At 52.4% G+C, this 7885-nt stretch overlaps 1 protein-coding gene across 1 annotated transcript in view; it reads right to left on the bottom strand.

The window, feature by feature from the left end:
• WDR45B (WD repeat domain 45B) overlaps positions 1-7885 on the bottom strand; it is a 123981-nt gene that overhangs the window by 3722 nt on the left and 112374 nt on the right.

The following is a 7885-nucleotide window of genomic DNA, read 5'->3' as shown; positions in this document are numbered from 1 at the left end:
CTGATAAAACCCGCCCGGGATGTACCCACGGCGGACCTGGCTCCGATAGTCTGCTGGCGGTGTCAGGAGCCTGGCCATGTAAGGGCTGACTGTCCCCATCGGGTTGAGCCCATGGACACTAACTATGGCTACCATCAGTCGCTATATGCCAGGAGGCTGTGTGCAACAGGTACCCCAGAGTCTCTAGATCACTTGTGCCAGGTGTACTTAGGGACTCTGGTGACCCTAGTAAGGGCTACCCTGGTGCTGTCCCCTGAGTATACTGGCCGGAAAGTCGGTGTGATGTGCATCCATGGAGACTTAAAAGATTACCCCACCGCGATGGTGTCTCCAATTACGGTGGGCGGTAGATGGACCCACGAGGTGGCTGTCGCCACAAATCTACATTATGAACTCATAATAGGGAGAGACTTCCCGGCACTGTGGCCTACTATGAGAGTGACTGATACCCATGATACCCTAGCAGAGTGGCCCGGCTCAGGGGAGAAACCAGAACCCTGGGAACCTGAGACCGAAGGGCCAGCGGTAGGGGTGACCGCCACTTCGGTGGAAGAGGAGGAGACAACCCCGCTAAGTGTGATGGTGGGAGACGTGGAGGACTTGCCGCTGGGTCCTGAATTGGCAGACCACAATGTCTCCGGGGATAATTTTGGTACCGTCCAATGACGGGACCCAACCCTATCCCGCGCTTGGGAAAATGTGTTAATAGTAGATGGTGAACCACAACACCCTGGGGCAGAGTCAGTGTTTCCCTGTTTTGTGGTTCATCAGAATATGTTGTATCGGGTAAACCAACTACGGGGTGAGCCTATTGAATAGTTGGTGGTCCCCAAGGGTTATCACAAGCTTCTGTTAGATCTAGCCCACCAACACGTTCTCGGGGGTCACCTGGGGCTGCAGAAAACTCAGGATAGTATTCTACAGCAGTTTTACTGGCCCAGCATATTCAAAGAAGTGGAAGAGTTTTGTAAGTCTTGCCCGACCTACCAGATAACTAGCCCCCAGCCATATTTCCGTAGTCCCCTAGTACCTCTCCCGATTATCAAAGTACCGTTTGACCGAATAGCAATGGACTTCATAGGCCCAGTACTGAAGTCCGCCAGAGGGCATCAACACATCTTAGTCATACTAGACTACGCCACGCGGTACCTGGAGGCGGTGCCACTGCGACATACCTTGGCCAAACTTATAGCTAAGGAGTTAATGGAGATCTTTTCCCGAGTAGGACTACCCAAAGAGGTTCTGACCGACCAAGGGATCCCTTTTATGTCCAAGGTGATGAGGGAACTCTGTAAGTTGCTGCACATAAAACAGCTACGGACGTTCATTTACCATCCGCAAACGAACGGTCTGGTAGAACGGTTTAACCAAACATTAAAAAATATGTTGAAAAGAGTGGTGGCTAAAGATGGGAAGGACTGGGACCTCCTTCTGCCCTATCTCATGTTCGCAGTGCGAGAGGTGCCCCTGCTGGGTTCTCGCCCTTCGAACTGCTATATGGCAGACACCCTCGCGGTCTCTTGGACGTGGCCAAAGAGGCGTGGAAACAACAACCCACTCCACATAAAAGTGTCATTGAGTACGTTACCCAGATACAAGATCGGATAGAGACAGTGTTGCCTCTTGTTAGGGAGCATATGGAGGCAGCTCAGCGAGCCCAGAGTCGGGTCTATAATCAGCAGGCTCAGGTCCAGATCTTTAACCCGGGTGATCGGGTTTTGGTTCTGGTGCCGACCGTGGACAGTAAGTTCCTGGCTAGGTGGCAGGAGCCCTACGAGGTACTCGAGAAAATTGGAGATGTAAACTACAAGGTACACCAGCCAGGGCGGCGAAAGGTCGGTGAAAGCCGGAGCAGGTTTACCATGTGAATTTACTAAAACCTTGGAAAGATAGGGTTTTCTAGGGGAAGAGGTTCCGGTCCCTCTGTCTGATGGAAGAGAGGTGGCTGCCACAGTAAGAATTGCTGACAGCCTCTCCTCTAAACAGACTCAGGAGGCCAGGGGGTTCGTTAGTCGGAACACGGATGTGCTCTCGGACCTCCCTGGATGCACTTCCATAATCCAGCATGACATTGTCACTGAGCCGCAGGCAAAAGTCAGATTAAAACCATACCGGGTGCCCGAGGCTCGGCGACAAGCCGTATCGGAGGAGGTGCAGCTAATGTTGCAGCTAGACCTCACTGAGGAGTCAAAAAGTGAGTGGGCCAGTCCTATAGTATTGACACCCAAGCCGGACGAGACGTTGCGGTTTTGTAACGACTTTTGAAAACTGAACGAGGTTTCCATGCGTATCCCATGCCCCGGGTGGATGAGCTCATCGAGAGGTTAGGACAAGCCCGGTATTTTTCTGTTTTGGACCTCACGAAAGGGTACTGGCAGGTGCCCTTAACGGAGGCTGCCAAAGAGAAAAGTGCCTTCATCACACCGGAGGGGCGGCATGGCGTCCCCGACACTTTTCAGCGATTAGTGGACATTGTGCTTCGTCCACATCGTCGGTACGCTTTGGCTTACCTGGACAATATTGTCATCCACAGTACCGACTGGGAAAGTCACCTACCCAAAGTGCAGGCTGTAGTGGTCTCCCTTCGGAAAGCTGGCCTAACCAAAAAAATGTGTGATAGGGTTAGAAGAGACTAAGTACCTGGGGTATGTAATTGGGCGCGGAGTCATCAAATCCCAAGTGAATAGAGGCGATACGGAATTGGCCCCGACCTGTCACCACTAGGCAAGTAAAGTCATTCCTGGGAATGGTGGGCTATTACATGAGGTTTGTCCCCACTTTGCTACGGTGGCCGCGCTCTTGACAGGACTCTTGAAGGGATACAAGTCAGTTTTGGTTCGCTGGGATGATCGGGCGGAAGAGGCTTTTTCCGCTTTGAAGTCGGCCCAGTGCGGGTCCCCGGTTTTGGTGACACCCGACTTCAAAAGGGAGTTTATAGTACAGACCGATGCCTCTGAAGTAGGCCTCAGTGCTGTACTGTCTCAGGAAGTCAACGGGTAGGAGCATTCCGTTGTCTTCCTCAGCTGTAAGCTCACCCCAGCCGAGACCAGGTACGGTATAGTGGAGAGAGAGTGCCTGGCCATCAAGTGGGCACTAGAATCTCACCGCTATTATTTATTGGGGAGAAAATTCCGCCTGGTGACCGACCATTCCCCTCTCAACTGGATGAGCCAGGCCAAGGACAGAAAGGCCTGGGTCACCCGATGGTTTCTCTCCCTACAAACCTTCAAGCTTTCGGTGGAACACAGGGCAGGCCGGTTACAGGGAAACGCGGATGCCCTGTCCCAGGTATACTCGATGGCAGGTTTTCACCTCCTCAGGGTTGAACAAAGGGGGGGGGGGGGTATGTGACACAGTGAGAGGTTTGGAAGGACTGGGACCTCCTTCTGCCCTATCTCATGTTCGCAGTGCGAGAGGTGCCCCTGCTGGGTTCTCGCCCTTCGAACTGCTATATGGCAGACACCTTCGCGGTCTCTTGGACGTGGCCAAAGAGGCGTGGAAACAACAACCCACTCCGCATAAAAGTGTCATTGAGTACGTTACCCAGATGCAAGATCGGATAGAGACAGTGTTGCCTCTTGTTAGGGAGCATATGGAGGCAGCTCAGCGAGCCCAGAGTCAGGTCTATAATCGGCAGGCTCCGGTGCCGACCGTGGACAGTAAGTTCCTGGCAAGGTGGCAAGGGCTCTACGAGGTACTCGAGAAAATTGGAGATGTAAACTACAAGGTACACCAGCCAGGGCGGCGAAAGCCTGGGAAAACAGTCATTTTTCTCCCAGCATGTGCTGCTGGACTGATTTATAGCGAGGTGAGGTCAAATACCGGACCGGATTTTGGCAGCACCTGGCTGTCCTTAAATAGGCAGCTGGGCTCAGAAGCCAGGTCTCTGTGTTGGGATCTGGGAGCCTTGTGTCTGGATGAAGGTTTGCTACCTGTTCGGCCTGAAAACAGGTTGGTGCTGCTGTGGTCAAGGACTCTTTGAGGCAGAATTTCTGCATGGTGTGAATTACCTCCAACACCGCAAGGTGACTTTTTGTTTGTTTATGACTGCTTGTTTTGTCACTTGCCTAAAGTGTGAATAAAACACTGAACTGTTTGATCCAAAGAACTTGTTGTTGCCTCTATACTGCGTCCGCTAATCCTGTCTACCAGAGTGAGTCCCCACAATATACACATCTCCTGTACCCTTCACCCCCCCACTATATATATATATATATATATCCTGTACCCCTCATCCCTCCACTATATACAGTATATTGATGACATTACATTTTGGGGTTCCGGAGAATGTGGGGCATCTCAGGATGTCTCATACTTTATTATTTATGGCTCCCCAGATATCCAGGTCAGAAGACGGGGCGATCAGTCAGGGTCAGGTTCCCACAACCGAGACCTCGGGAGACCACTCGGATTATTCTGGTATTTTCGTCCCCCTGTCGGCGGTGACTCTCAGCTCGGATTTCTCGAGGTCAGACATGTATTTTTGGGTTCGGGCTCTGCCCTCGGCGCAGCTGCTGCACCGGTGATCGGGCACATCTCTATAACGGGTGAGTTCAGAGCTGCCCGCAGCCTGCTAATTTTAAGTCACTACACCTTTAAGTCTCTCACATGATCAGTATCGGGTATTTGTGAGCACAGGACATTATAGGCGACCTCCGGTGACCCCATACTGGAAGACCTCATTCCAGCGAGGATATGTCATATGGCTTCGGCTGGGAGCTGCATACCATTAAACACTATGGATAAGATTATATAGAGATGCTAAAAGGGGAGCTCCACCAACACCCCTCCATCCCACCAGAGCCCCTACAATACTATAATATAAAGGGGAGCTCCACCAACACCCCTCCTCCCCACCAGAGCCCCTACAATACTATAATATAAAGGGGAGCTCCACCAACACCCCTCATCCCCACCAGAGCCCTTACAATACTATAATATAAAGGGGAGCTCTACCAACACCCCTCCTCCCCACCAGAGCCCCTACAATACTATAATATAAAGGGGAGCTCCACCAACACCCCTCCTCCCCACCAGAGCCACTACAATACTATAATATAAAGGGGAGCTCCACCAACACCCCTCCTCCCCACCAGAGCCCCTATATTATACCACTCTCATATCATGGTTATAAGGCAAGTACCCTTAGGTACATTAACATGGTATTAGATACTATTTGTGACACTATCACACAGGATAGGATTAGATACACAGCTCAGCAGGCAGTATCACACAGGATAGGATTAGATACACAGCTCAGCAGGCAGTATCACACAGGATAGGATTAGATACACAGCTCAGCAGGCAGTATCACACAGGATAGGATTAGATACACAGCTCAGCAGGCAGTATCACACAGGATAGGATTAGATACACAGCTCAGCAGGCAGTATCACACAGGATAGGATTAGATACACAGCTCAGCAGGCAGTATCACACAGGACAGGATTAGATACACAGCTCAGCAGGCAGTATCACACAGGATAGGATTAGATACACAGCTCAGCAGGCAGTATCACACAGGATAGGATTAGATACACAGCTCAGCAGACAGTATCACACAGGATAGGATTAGATACACAGCTCAGCAGGCAGTATCACACAGGATAGGATTAGATACACAGCTCAGCAGGCAGTATCACACAGGATAGGATTAGATACACAGCTCAGCAGGCAGTATCACATAGGATTAGATACACAGCTCAGCAGGAAGTATCACACAGGACAGGATTAGATACACAGCTCAGCAAACAGTATCAAATAGGATAGGATTAGATACACAGTTCAGCAGACAGTATCACACATGAGTGGCTTAGATACACAGCTCAGCAGACAGTATCACACAGGATAAGATTAGATACACAGCTCAGCAGACAGTATCACACAGGATAGGATTAGATACACAGCTCAGTAGACAGTATCACACGAGTGGCTTAGATACATAGCTCAGCAGACTATCACACAGGATAGGATTAGATACACAGCTCAGCAGACTGTATCACACAGGATAGGATTAGATACACAGCTCAGCAGACAGTATCACACAGGATAGGATTAGATACACAGCTCAGCAGACAGTATCACACAGGATAGGATTAGATACACAGCTCAGCAGACAGTATCACACGAGTGGCTTAGATACATAGCTCAGCAGACAGTATCACACAGGATAGGATTAGATACACAGCTCAGCAGACAGTATCACACAGGATAGGATTAGATACACAGCTCAGCAGACTATCACACAGGATAGGATTAGATACACAGCTCAGCAGACAGTATCACACAGGATAGGATTAGATACACAGCTCAGCAGACAGTATCACACAGGGTAGGATTAGATACACTGCCACTGTGGATGACTTCGGTGTTGTCAGGTGCAGCCCCCGTGTGTATATTTGGCCCCCCGCTCTCGGTCCCCGGCAGCTGGGACATTCCTGGAGTCTCGGCAGATACAGGAATAGCCGCAGTTGTCGCCTCTATATACAGAATCGCCCGGAATCTGTGCCATGTACCGCAGGAATGTGCCCAGGTCACCCACAGATCCCTCATCCACGGGGGCACCCCCATGTACACAGCGCCCTCCGTTGTACAGAGCACCCCCAGGTATAAAGCGCTCCTTTATATACAGAGCACCCCCCAGGTACACCGCGCTCTCCCATGTACACAGTGCCCCCCATGTACACTGCCCTCTCCCATGTACACAGCGCTCCTCCATGTTCAGAGTACCCCCGATGCTCAGCGCTCCTCCATGTACACAGCGCTCCTCCATGTACACAGCGCTCCCCCATGTACACAGCGCTCCTCCATGTACACAGCGCTCCTCCATGTACACAGCGCTCCCCCATGTACACAGCGCTCCCCCATGTCCACAGCGCTCCCCCATGTACACAGCGCTCCCCCATGTACACAACGCTCCCCCATGTACACAGCGCTCCCCCATGTACACAACGCTCCCCCATGTACACAGCGCTCCCCCATGTACACAGCGCTCCCCCATGTACACAGTGCACCCCCATGTACACAGCACCCCCCCCCAGGTAAGCAGCGCTCCCCCCATGTACACAGCGCCCCCCCATGTTCAGAGTACCCCCGAAGCACAGCGCTCTTCTATGTACACAGTACTCCCCCATGTACACAGCGCTCCTCCATGTACACAGCACCCCCCATGTACACAGCGCTCCCCCCATGTACACAGTGCCCCCCATGTACACTGCCCTCTCCCATGTACACAGCGCTCCTCCATGTTCAGAGTACCCCCAGATGCTCAGCGCTCCTCCATGTACACAGCGCTCCCCCATGTACACAGCGCTCCCCCATGTACACAGCGCTCCCCCATGTACACAGCGCTCCTCCATGTACACAGCGCTCCTCCATGTACACAGCGCTCCTCCATGTTCAGAGTACCCCCAATGCTCAGCGCTCCTCCATGTACACAGCGCTCCCCCATGTACACAGCGCTCCCCCATGTACACAGCGCCCCCCCCCCCCAGGGGTAAGCAGCGCTCCCCCCATACACACAGCGCTCCCCCATGTACACAGCGCTCCTCCATGTACACAGCACCCCCCCATGTACACAGCGCTCCCCCCATACACACAGCGCTCCACCATGTACACAGCGCCCCCCCATGTTCAGAGTACCCCCGATGCACAGCGCTCCTCTATGTACACAGCGCTCCCCCATGTACACAGCGCTCCTCCATGTACACAGCACTCCCCCATGTTCAGAGTACCCCCGATGCACAGCGCTCCTCTATGTACACAGCGCTCCCCCATGTACACAGCGCTCCTCCATGTACACAGCACTCCCCCATGTTCAGAGTACCCCCGATGCACAGCGCTCCTCTATGTACACAGCACTCCCCCAGGTACACAGCGCTCCTCC

The sequence above is a fragment of the Bufo bufo genome, chromosome 6, assembly GCF_905171765.1.
Source record: "Bufo bufo chromosome 6, aBufBuf1.1, whole genome shotgun sequence".
NCBI classification, from domain to species: Eukaryota; Metazoa; Chordata; class Amphibia; order Anura; family Bufonidae; genus Bufo; species Bufo bufo.
This window is presented reverse-complemented; position numbering and strand designations above follow the sequence as displayed.